This window comes from Tachypleus tridentatus, chromosome 11, assembly GCF_004210375.1.
Source record: "Tachypleus tridentatus isolate NWPU-2018 chromosome 11, ASM421037v1, whole genome shotgun sequence".
NCBI lineage: Eukaryota > Metazoa > Arthropoda > Merostomata > Xiphosura > Limulidae > Tachypleus > Tachypleus tridentatus.
This window is the reverse complement of record NC_134835.1, coordinates 40560734-40573004: the sequence shown is the minus strand read 5'-3', so window position 1 is coordinate 40573004 and position 12271 is coordinate 40560734. Positions and strand designations below refer to the sequence as shown.

The 12271-nt window shown below is 34.3% G+C and overlaps 1 long non-coding RNA gene across 1 annotated transcript; it reads right to left on the bottom strand.

The window, feature by feature from the left end:
- Window positions 1–1405: 1405 nt before the first annotated feature.
- LOC143231471 (uncharacterized) lies at window positions 1406–5027 on the bottom strand. The gene is made up of 2 exons (XR_013016935.1): window positions 4906–5027; window positions 1406–1713 (listed from the first exon to the last, which is right to left on the bottom strand). It is a non-coding gene; the product is annotated as an uncharacterized LOC143231471 (long non-coding RNA).
- Window positions 5028–12271: the final 7244 nt, after the last annotated feature.

Below are 12271 nucleotides of genomic sequence, written 5' to 3'. Positions count from 1 at the left end.
GTTCACTGGTATATCTGTGGCGTTTCTAAACCCGATAATAAAATAATTCAATTTCAACTGTAGCTCTATTCAGCGTTCACAATATTTGCTCTGAAAAACAAATTTAGTAAATAAACAATTATTTTTTTTATTATTCATATGAAACTTATATTTTATTTAAAAGTATACTAAATTAACCAAGATTGGTTTTATTTAAATATTGGGGATAAAATCAAACACCGAAAAATTGGAGCCGATTTATACTACCAAATACTAAGGATAAAAGACTACACTTCTGAAGTTATACAAATATATTGAACAAAAAAAAACGTAATTAGTAGTTAATAAATTATTAATTTTAGTATTTATCCTTAGTTAATTAAATTCGTGTAAAAACAAGACCTTGATGGATTTCTAATTTGGAATGTTTTGGCTTAGGTGTTTTGTTTTTCTTCACAGAAAGTCACGAAGTGATTACTAAATGTAACTGACATTTATTTTTAAAAGCATCCACTATACAACAGCTCCTATAACGAAATATAAATACATTAAGTCGGTTGAAAAACAAAGAAACCCACCAAGTAACTTCACCACAAAAATATATCCACTTTCTTGTGCTACTTCACCTATCTAAATTATTATTGATACACGCAGTACTATTTCCTATCCAGTAAACTGAAATGCATTACTTGATCATGATTTCATTTTCTGAACTGAAGAATGCTGATTTGACGCCACATCTTTGATAACAGAAAGATTTCGATTTTCAGTGTATGTGTGTAAAACGTTCTCTACAAAAATAATTACTTCACTATTCAGACTCGTAATCTGTATATGCGAACAATGGTGTGATTTATTACTTAAATTTCCATGTTTAGTATAAATGTTTTTAGACATACGAAAGTTTTATTTCTTTTTCAGGTAACTGAGTTTCTTTCATACTCCTTCCTTTTGAATAAGTTACCGCTATTAGGTACCACTTGAAACTTAGCATAACTTTATCAGATTTTAAAGCGTATAATCAAGGACATATCCTCAGTAAATACATAGACAAATTTAAAAATACAACTTTTGGCGGATTGATTCTTCATCTGAGAAGCATTTTAACAACGAGTGTTTTCTATGTTCACTTTTGTAGCTTCCTATCGGTTCCTTTCTATTATTAAAAAAAAAACGTGGTACACACGTTTTAATAAGCAAGCATTCAGCAGTTTTGGAGTACCACCAAAGCCTATATTTTTTACATATATGTGCACAGTTCACCGTTGTAAATGTACGGTTGCTGTGGTACCTAAACCTATCCATGATTTTAATTAAAATTTAAAAGTTATATTACTTATCTATCGGTAATGTGAATCACCTTATTTGGTAGAGGAGAAATCTCTTCAGAACTGTATAGTACAATTTCGAGCAAGACGGAAGAAAATCCTTGAAATCACTTTAATCTTTGAGCTTCAATTATACTTAAAAACCCTAATGCATTGGTCCAAATTAACACGACTTTTACAAGTTTTACTGAAGTATAATTACCCAATTTGGCAGAGTCCGTCAGAATAGACTTTCGTCAAATCTTACAAATCCAAGATGAATTGTGAATCATTTCGTTTTAGACTCAGTTTCCTAAAGAAATCACTATTCTCATCAAGTCAGGTTACGCCGTGTCTGTATATCAGGCAAACTCATAGTTGTCCTTCGAAGTTTCTCTCTCTTCCTATGCCTTCCTTCCGTTGAACGCTACCGAGAAAGAACCAGAAATAATGCAAACTCGGACAAAAAGTAAACAAGAAAAACGCTTTATATGTATATATGAAATGGGAGATTTACGTAGTAGTTTTGTGCACTTTCAATTATAACCACATTATTTACACACTTTTAGCTTCAAAAAAATAAATTTCTAAGGGAACAGCGTTATCTAACCGACGTTTTTAAATACTTTCATCAAATTGATAATTCTAACGCGTCAACATTTGACAAGGATACTGCTTAACGACACCTGCAATATAAAAAAAACAGTATTAACTTTTAGTCATAAACAATTATCTTTACGATTCCCAAGAATCCTAGAATGTCACTTCGCATTAAACCAAAGATATCAAAAACTGAGTTTGTTAAAAACCGAATACATTTCACAATCCTTATTAATATCACAAATTATTAGAGCCAAATTAGTGCATACATTTGAAATGCACCAGAATTTTTGAGTAGAGAAAAACTGCCACTAATCATTTTGAATTGGTAGACTAAAGAAGAAACAGCTAATCAACACAGCCCACCACAAATTCTTGGTTACTCTTATCTAACTGAATAGTTGGATTTGACAATATCTCTTATATAGCACCCAGAGTCCCAAAATTAGCAGTTACGGTCCGGTAGCCAAGAACTGTCAGATTTCGAAACCAAGTCACGCAAACCACGAGTCCACAATCGGCCAAAAATTATTTAAAAGGAGTCCCTATAATAAAGAGTGACATGCGATATACCTAAACAAGTAATTTTTTTGTATTTTCTTGTTAAACAATCAGTACTTCCAGCTTAGAATAACCATAGTTATTAGTATACAAGTAGTCTGTTTTATTTTGCTGTTCACTGTCCTTGTTCGTTTTCCCTACTACTTTACATTAGATGCTACTAGTCCACAAAATATTTTAAAGGAAAATAATGCAGAGAACAACAGTTTAGAGAGAGAAAAGAAATCTGACAAATGATGAATTTATTTTGATTTAGCTGGAACTTCGAAGTTTCATGTAGAAACTTTTGCACCGGTAATTGGTAAGTTTCAAATACGTTTGGAAAATCGGTTTGCTGCATGTAAAGAGTCAGAAATGAAGTGTGGTTTTCTATCTAATTTCAAAATTTTAAATTAGATTTAAATTTTTGCTGCACCTAAGAGAAAGGGAGAATATACTCTCTAGATCTAGACAGATCTTTTCCCGCAGAAATTGTACGGTTTGCTAAATGTTTTGACAGTAGAAACACTATCAGCCTAACAATGTATCAGAGCAATAAGAAAAGACAAACTCGAATCTGTGTTTATTAATGGTGACGTGGGATAAAGAACATACTCGTGCATAACCTTCAGGAACTGTACTGCAAAGTTTTTCAGAAACAGCTAGAGTAAAAAAATGAATTTTGGGCTTAGTTGTTAAATGAACGCTTAAATGTCCTTTCCTTGCTCACAACAAAAAGGAAATTGTTTTGGCAAACAGACTATGAAAATGTAATTAGAAATTTTATTTCCGTCAAAGCAAAGAACAAAAACAAACAATATTTTAGAATAATGTTTTGTCATGTTACTTTTGTACGAGACAACTATATTTTATTTTCACGTACCCAATTCATTCTTATTTCCCATGTTGTACAAGTAAATATTTACTATTATAATCGTTTAATTTTAATACATCATCCTTAGAAGTTAGATATATCATATTCTAATAATTACTTCGAATAATTACCTCATATTCCGTAATTAACTTAATATGTATTAATTGTATTTAACTTCAAATCTACTTGTACTCTATTCAAGGAAGGGGCCTCAAAAAATAAGTGCGCCAGGTCCTCAAACTACCATAATGCGGGCTAGAAAGATAATTTTTTTTGTGTGTTAAATACAAAGCAACTCGAATAGGCCATCTGTTCCGAGTCTAGCACGAGTATCGAAACTCGGTTTTTACGTTACAAGCTTGGTCGGTTGGTTGGTTGGTTTGAATTTCGCTGAAAGCTACTCGAAGGCTATGTGCGCTAGCCGTCCCAAGTTAGCAGTGCAAGACTAGAGGAAAGAAAGGCTAGTAATCACCACCCACAGCCAACTCTTTGGCTTCTCTTTTACCAATGAATAGTGGGATTGACCGTTAAATTATAACGTCCCCACGGCTGAAAGGGCGAGCGGGGATTGATCAGATTACGAGACGAGTGCCTTACCACGTTATAAGTTTTCAAAGTTAATTACCAGAAAGGAGAAGGGAAGGCAAAGTAAGAAGGCATCTTAATTTTGAATGCTATTTTCACTAATTAAGATGTATGCCATGAAAAATAAAAATGCTTTAAAAACGAGCTGTACTATAAATATATTTTATCGTTAAAACGAAGATTTGACATAATCTTTTTCCTAGATGTTAAAAATGTATTACAATGGTCGGTGCTGTTTTAACTATAATATTAAATAAACCAACAGTCAATATGTAATAAAATGACTGTAATCTAACTCATAACAGCGGTAATTTAGATGAAGTGTGCTATTAGGAACTTTATTTAAATCACTTAACTCACAAGTTAAAGGCTCTTAGTATGAATCGGGAAAACACAGGTTGCGTGGTACATACAGGGTGGCCCGTAAATCCCTACCCATCCATATGTTATTATGTTATATTCAATGATCAGTTGAACGCAGCTGTTACCGCGGCATTTGGAACAATAACCCCTGCTATGTTGAGGAAAATGTCTCACAGAACAATATGCGTCGCATAATAATACGCAGCGAGAATGAGGGACAGCACACAGATACACAAGATATATAGATGGGTAGGAACTTACGAGCCACCCTGTATAATACTGGCACAAAGAACGTGGATACTGATTTAGGAGCCCCCAATTGGTACAGGTATGTCTGCGGACTCACGCCGCTAGAAACCGGATTTCGATACCTGTAGATCTGTGCTTAATTCCAAACAAACAAGTGTAGAACAATAATATACATTTACGCCATAGGCCTATACATCATTGGTATTAGGTAAAACGGTCTACTGAAGGAGGCCGTCTAACCCTGAGGTCACAGCGTCAAGAGCTAAATTTTGTAATAAGAAATCAGTATATTTGAATTCCGTTTGTTTTTCAGCACGTTTGGCTATATTTAGTTCCTCATACTTTGAAATAGAAAATGAAATTCTCTGAAACATCTACTTTGCAACTATAAAAATATAAGGGCCTTACCTCAGCTTGAAGTTGTTCAAACAAAAAAAAAATGCATATTGATCATTCATATTTGCGCTCATTCGCTAGCGGCCACAGTATCGTATTAACAGTAGCTAAATATAACTCACTTTAGATGGTAGTACGTAATAAGATAGGGTAATATAGGGGTGTTCGTTCCATCGAAGGTGACATTTTCACTTTTTTGTACTATTCCGACAATGCAGAGGAGATAAAATAATGTGGAAAAAAATTATCATGGCAGAAAATCAGGTCCTATAATTCCTTTAAAACACAGGATAACATCAACTATGTGTTTAAACTTTACTATCATTCATATATACTTCCTTTACTTGTATTTCCATCGTGGGAAAAGATTCACGTTATTTTATTATTATAACTCCCCATACCTCAACGGAATGAACACCCTTGTATGAAAGTGAAGGTCATATTTACTATCGTATCCTCTCTTAACATCTTATATGAACCAATTATAGAACGTGCCACTTTGATTAACGAGATAAATTTGAACAAGACATTTTGGGCACCTCATGATATTTATCCCATGCCCAGCCTATCACTGTTTCGTACTTGGTGAAATATTTCCATGTAGTTTCCGCGTTTTCAAAGTAGCAATTGATTTCGCCCACAGAATTTTTATTAAACATAGCGTAATTAATATGAGTTTATAATATCAGTGGGTAAGTTTACTGGTAAAAATTAATTTGTCAAATCTACATATAACTGTCCATAAGTAGCACATAGGTGTGTATGCGCTAGCACTATTTCACTGCAGATATATTAAAGTTATTTCTTACATTATAGCAAACCTAATTTCGGATACAATATATGTTCTGTATATAGAGAAGATAACAGCCCCCTCAAAAAAAAAAAAAAAAAAATACTTAACTCTCTCGGCAAAGTGTTGGCTACAAATCACTTTATAATCAAAGTAATCTTTTCTCCTATTCCGTATTTAATAACCAATAGGTTTTGGCAATTAACAACGATCATTATAATGGATAAAATCGATCAATCAAAGTCGTAACTAGTCAACTTACCCGAATTCGTTTTAGGCTTATTTAAACGAAGAACAGCTAGTCTACAACTACACTTACAAACGAACGTAAGAATGGTTTCGTTCCGCCCAATTCCACTGATTAAAAGTTCAACCCATTCTCTCTCAGCCCAAAGTTCAACCCATTCTCCCTCAGCCCATCAAATTATCAACCGTCACACCTTGGTTTCAATCATACCACATACCCGTGTACAAAATTAACTTGCTGCTTTAATTCCATTGTAATAACACTGAGTCAAAGTAAATTATTTGCTATTCAAACGGGCAGACCTTGATTTTGTTCTGTTTGTTATTGGTAGATTTGAAACCTAAAATATTTTATAAATATTTAGTGATCAATCATTTGGTATTTACAAACGTTGCCATGGTTTTCAAGGTTTAGTAAAATGCCTTTCTGATTCTGTGTTCTCTGGATGCATGTCTTAAAAGCGATGATTATAAATAGATACGTGATGGTATATTCGCGATCATCTCGTCTACTTTCAAAGTGTGTAAGACAAGACTTACTATAAAAATTTTGACCCTCTAAATTACTAAAGATTTTCAGTCAAAACAAACATCCAAACAGTTTTGATTATTAATGTTGTCCACCCTAAAGTTGGGCAGTATGATCGATTAAATTCTTCATGACCTTGCCTTTCATTTCACCTGATGTCATTCTGGACAGCAACATGAATTTGGTTTCATCTCTGTCCTAATCACCTGACCAAGTATAAACCATGTCGAGATTTTTTATTCAACATGCCCGAATTATATAAACGACTTTCTCACTGGTTGGGTTAATGGTGAAACTTGTTTCCGTTAATATGTGGTGTGGAAATCCACCTTTATACCACATTCTGAAACGACCTTCAGAAGCATAAGAAATCTATATAGATATTTGAGATTGCTAACTTGTACAATAGATATCGAACATGCTACATAATATGAAGAAGCAGTCTCTTGAACTTAAGCGTGCTACGTATTTATATATTATGGTTGTGTCGATACGATATGAGTAACCAAAGGCGTAGCTTGGGTTTTCAGCGCCCCCTCGTGACAAAATGTAAGCCATAAGGGGGTCCGTCATGCTTTCCCGAAAATTTATGAGTTTTAGAACATGAAAACCTGCATTTCGTGGCGTATTTTCAGGGTATGAAAGAGATGAAAAAAGTTAAATTATTGAGGCAACAATGGCACTTTGAAGATATATTTGAATAACAGAGGACAGAATCAGAAATAAGAATGTATATAAAAATTAATGCAAAATTATTTTATACAAAAATAATAGTCAAATATAACATTGCGAAAACTTAAAACATTACTTTGGATATAGTAACCTGAAAAGTTAACATAAAGTAAAAGAAATAGTTTGATATAATGCTTTGGATGTAATTATGTAACTTCAAAGAGAAATTCGAAATTCTTCTTACCTTTGCTGCTGCAAATTTATCGATTAATTCCTCAAAATTTGTGCTGTCGGTAACCTCTCGATCCACACTCAGTAAAGCCAAGGCTGACAATCTTTCCTGTCCTATGGATAATCTCAGGTAAGACAGGATAAGTTTTAACTTACTAAAAGACCTTTCACAACTGACAATAGATGTTGCAACAGTCAGTAAGATCTGCAGACCAATTCTCAGATTTGGAAATACATCATCCCCATACTGCACAATGAAGCGAAGCAGGTCCTCTGGTGTCGAAAGCTTAACATAAGCCCTTGTCTTGAGTAGCATTCGGCAGTCCATTATTTCACTGAACATCTCCAAGCCATCCAAGTCTGTATCATAAGAGTTTCCCATAAATATGCATCTCTGTTTCAAGCTATTTTCATTAGTTGTGGACATCAATACCTTTATGTCTAAAAGAAAGCCAAAACTAGAGTCTAGTTTCTTCAAGCTAATGAATCTGTCTTCCATTTCTATGTGTATTTTGTCAATCATATTTTTCATCAGCCATAGCATTTCATTTTCTGCTGTGATTCCTACATCCTCTGCTGTTTCACCAGACTTGCAGGGTCTAGTAAAGTCATTTAAACTTCCATTTCAATTATCTGTTATAGCCGTTCGGTTACTCCCGAAGGACAGGGCGCTGAGGCCATGGTAGCATTCCAAAAACTGGATCAAGTAATAGACAATTTACCGGCTTTGTTCGGTGAAGTATCTGTGTAATGTGCGTTCTGATTACTGATTTACAACGTATAATGTTACATTTCACAATGCTTACACAATATTACATAACAACGTTGATTATTCGCTATGAAGTAGCTGCATTTTGACGTTTTCATAACGTTAAGACAACTTAATAAAAAAATGTGATCAGTTACATAGCAACGTCCATTATTCGTCAGGAAGTGACGTTGCAATCTGACGTTTTCACAACGTTTAGACAGCGTTATGAAATAACGTGACCAAATCACAACCAAGTTTTGGCAACACATGACGTTGCAACTCCTATATATGGGACACTGGGCATAAACTGGTTAAGAGAGGAAAACATTTCATTCTGTAATTCATTCCTAATAATGTAACATCAATTTGGCGCTCCACCCCCGATGCTGCGCTCGGGGACAGTTACCCCCCCCCCTAGCTACCCCACTGTGAGTAACGTATCATGATGCCATCACAGGATTGTATCAGTGCATTGCAACACAGCACGATTTATGTTTCTTCACGAAATTTGACGAGATTTCATTAAACATGCAAATTTTTTTACACAGAAAGAATAAAAATTTCTAATATTTTACTAAAAATTGATGTTTTAGTATATGTCACCCACAGTAGCAAAGTGGTATGTCTGCGGACTTGTACCACTAGAAAAACCGGATTTCGATACCCTTGTTGGGCAGAGCACACATCGCTCTTTGTGCTTACCAGCAAACAACAATAATATAATATATAGAGCCAAACTGCTCCGAGTATAAATCGATCTTGATAAGTTTAAAATACTTTTCTCCATCTAAATATTAACAATATCTATAAACAAAACTCCTAAATAAAGTTCCGACCTTTGTATTCAGTAAATCTCCAAATTTTATCTGCTATATTCACCACCTGAATTTTATAAGAAGTTGGTTAGTTTCACAAAGCCCAGTAAAAACCATAAAAATACAAAATAAATCAAAATTAATATTTTTATTACTTCAAATGAAACTACATTTGCTTACATTTAAAGCTCTTGGCATTATACATTTGTTTCTAATTAAATTTTAGAGTCAAGACTGTCTAACGTCATAACAAACCATGGGTAAAACTTCTGCAGCTAGATACATATCGTATCAGCCCTAGTATAAAGAACCTTCACGATAACTCGCGTTCGCCAATGTCACGTGCGCAATCGAAGTTTCCAATGATACATGTGTGTAAAATCACCTTAACATTTTAAATGTACTATACTTTCATAAAAAACACGAGACCTAAATTATCTCTTTAGTCTTATTACTGATTTTTTGCTGAATCAGTATCGAAAAATAATATCTTCGTGTAAATTGAACTGCTTCACTAGATACACAGTAACTTTAATACGGAACAAATGACGGTCAATCCCACTATTCATTCGTAAAAGAGTTGCCCAAGAGTTGGCGGTGGGTGTTTATGCTAGCTGCCTTCACTCTAGTCTTTGACTGCTAAATTAGGGACGGCTAGCGCAGATAGCCCTCGTGTAGCTTTTCACGAAATCCCAAAAACAAACAAACACTTTCCCCTGTTGCTAACTGTTAAAGTCTATTAAAGCGCGTGCATAGATGGGGATCAACGCAAAAACTATGCATAAATATACTTGGTAGAGTTAAAGGAAGTGCACGTGCAGGAGTTTCTTTACAAACCTCACACTGCTCACATGTAATACATGTGAAAATCATTTTTGAGAATGAATAAACACAAACCGTCCCTATTTATATTCCTAAACCAATACCATCTTCTTCATGCAGCGTGTGTTATTTTGGTTTATTCAGTATTCAACGCCATCGTATTTCCATTTTCAATTTCTAAAGAATCAGTGAACGGAGACGTTCATGACAGTCCATATCTATAGTTGGCCCTCATGTAAGCGATAGTTACAATAAAATGTAGTGACTGCCGATAAAAATAGAAAAGTAAATCACAGTTTTCGCTCATTGGCGGAAACCAGTTTGTTTACTCACTCTGATTAACACACTAGCGTGCAGGATTAGTTTTGTAACAATTTCTGCTGTCCAATATCTTATTTTGATTTGTTTAGAGTTCAGCGCATTGAATATCCTACATGATATTCAGTTTACATTTAGGGAAGAAAGGAAATCAACACAACCCACCACCAATTCGTAGGAGGCTCTTTAACCAACAAACAGAGGAATTGACCGTCACATAGTAATTCACCATGCATGAAACAGCGAGCCTGTTCGGTCAAGGAGATTTGAGCCCACAGTCCGGAAGTCGAGCTTTCTAACCACCAGGCCATGCCAATATTGTGAAATTTGATGTTATTTGAATAACTATGTCACTTAATTAAAGACTACTTCAAATAATCTACTATGAAAATGAAGAGTTTAAGGGAAGTAGATGTTCTAATATAACTCTGAAACGGTTGCTGTTAACTAAATACTATATGTTATGGTATTTTTATGTAAATAATTTACTTAAAGAGAATGAGATTGGTCTGTTTTATAACGGGAGGATCTGAATAATAAATTAAATAATGATGTTGGGTTTCGTGCTAGGAAATAAAGAGACCAATGTTTTATTCGTTTATTTTAGAGCAAACCACATAGAACTAAGGCGGGGATTCGAACCCCATATTCTAACTTTGTACGTTCGCAGACTTATAGCTGTCCTACCTGGGAACAAAGGGACTAAACATTATTTATTAAATCATAGACACAAATCACCACGTGTTTCTATGCGTTCGGTCGTTGGATGGTCTCCTTTTATGGGATCTATGAATCGAATAACAGATTTTCTTCCCTTGAGATGTTTTCTCGTCACATTTACCTACAACGACTGGCGATAACTACTGACTGGTCGTTATCATTCAACAAAGGGGAGGTCTTGATTTCGAGATCACCATTGTTATCGTCTACAATCTTGTACGACATATAGTGTTACAACAATACATCCCGCGAAAAATGATGAAACAATAATAAAATAATCAATGAATAATGATAGAAAGAAAACCCTTAGTAATTCATTGATATGAAATACAAATACTAAACATCTTATATAATGTAATAACATACGCACAAATGTACATACATATATATATATAAATTTTAAGAAAGAAATAATACAAAATACAAAAATAATCCCTTTAACAGAAGCCACAAACTCACAAACATACACACGTTACAAAGAAAATTGCATATTAAAATAATCCTTTAAAAAAGATTGCCTATATCATTTAGGATTGTGTAGTTTAACGCTTGCATAAGTAAATAAGACGAAACAAAATGAAAAAATCCTTTAACATGGATAAACATTACTAAATTAAAATTGTTAACAAACGCACCATAATCACAACTTCAATATCATACAAAATAAAAGTTATTAACTGAAGCCTAGTATAAGATAGTAAATAAACACTTCATAGTTTCGAAAAAGAAACAACATAAAATGATCGAACAACGATCAAGATTAAACAACCTGTACAAAGAAAAATAATTGGAAAACAATGTTTCACGAACTTAAATACATAAAATGAGACCTTTTCAGACAAATTAAAAAACAAAACAAAATTAAAGTAACTATGCACGTATATACAAAAGAGTGTTCACTTAAAATACCTACACATATATACAAGATATATTTGCACAATTTTCATCAAGAAGTTTCACAGGAACGTCCTGATGATGGGGTTCCCAAGTTGACACTTGTCATTACCTTCCTGATGTCAGTGAAATTCTGGTTTGACATCTTATATTTACTTAACCAGTCAGGTGGCAGAGAGATTGGCCATTAACTAGTCTTCTCTTGCTGATATTTAGGCCCAACATGGCCAAGCGTGTTAAGGCGTTCGACTCGTGATCCGAGGGGCGCGGGTTCAAATCCCGGTCGCACCAAACATGCTCGCCCTTTCAGCCGTGGGGACGTTGTAATGTGACGGTCAATCCCACTATTCGTTAGTAAAAAGAGTAGCTCAAAGTTGGCGGTGGGTGGATGACTGACTGCCTTTCCTCTAGTCTTACACTGCTAAATTAGGAACGGCTAGTGCAGATAGCCCTCGAGTAGCTTTGTGCGAAATTCAAACTTGCTGATATTTACAGCCAACTTGGCATTTCCTCATAATAGTTTTACATTGATAGTCTGTTATGCAGAGAAGAGCTTCGAGAAAATATTCAGCAATCAATAATGAAAAAAA